General features: G+C 38.7%; 1 protein-coding gene across 3 annotated transcripts in view; it reads left to right on the top strand.

The window, feature by feature from the left end:
- Positions 1-871, top strand: part of LOC107746313 (SLAIN motif-containing protein-like) — a 34,362-nt gene that overhangs the window by 18,601 nt on the left and 14,890 nt on the right. The gene's annotated exons all lie outside the window — the stretch shown is intronic.

Here is an 871-nt window from a genome sequence, read left to right as displayed (position 1 = left end):
TTTTTTTTTTTTTTTTTTAGAACCTTCGAGCTGTGTCCATCAAACTATGCTAACTAGGGATCTCAATATCAGTGTCGCTACAGTATCAGTAGTACTGAGTACAGACTCTGTGTCGTACCTCTGATAGATAGGCAGCTGCTTTCTGTGTATGCAGGTGTTCTGTGAGGAGCACTTGTGCTAGGGCCGTCAAAATAGCTGAAAAAACTAAATTCGAATTTATGTTCGAATTTAAAAGGCATAATTACAGTTATGGGAAAAAAAAAGCTTTTGGCTTCTCTCCTGAGGCCACAAGAGGGCGCATCGAGCAAAATATTACTAATGCACGACTATCTTTGAGAAAAGTGCATAACGTTTAAAATCATGTTTATAAACCATGTTTATGTATGTATGCATAGTTTAATACAAAGGACTGAAAACCAATCACAAAGAGTACTTTTTTCATTTAAAAGCATGAGATGCAGTGGGATGGGGAAAAACCGCCATAAAGTTTTGAGACATGTTTTTTTAAAAGTTGAACTTACATTAATTTTACATGGTTTTCTAAACATGCGGCTCTCTTGTGCGAGACGCGAGTGCAACGGTGATAGATGTCCCTCTAGAAAATGAGATATGCGTTCTGTGTGAACGGCTTGGTTTCAGTTTTGACGTAAACAACATAATCTCCGCATTGATGTTCTCTTTTTCCACAATATTTTGAGTGAACAACACAGCAGCGCCGCATCTAGTGCTTTCAACTGGATAAGCTATGAAAAACATTAAAATGCAACGACACTTACATCGTCATCGCATCTCGTGCGCCACTGATAAGGCTGCCTGACGCACACCTCACGAATGCAACCAACGTTTTTGCATTCGAATGTGGATTTTTTTT

The sequence above is a fragment of the Sinocyclocheilus rhinocerous genome, unplaced genomic scaffold (genome assembly GCF_001515625.1).
Source record: "Sinocyclocheilus rhinocerous isolate Xijiao unplaced genomic scaffold, SAMN03320098_v1.1 scaffold1881, whole genome shotgun sequence".
NCBI classification, from domain to species: domain Eukaryota; kingdom Metazoa; phylum Chordata; class Actinopteri; order Cypriniformes; family Cyprinidae; genus Sinocyclocheilus; species Sinocyclocheilus rhinocerous.
The sequence above is the reverse complement of the archived record's forward strand: the minus strand, read 5'-3'. Positions and strand labels throughout refer to the sequence as shown.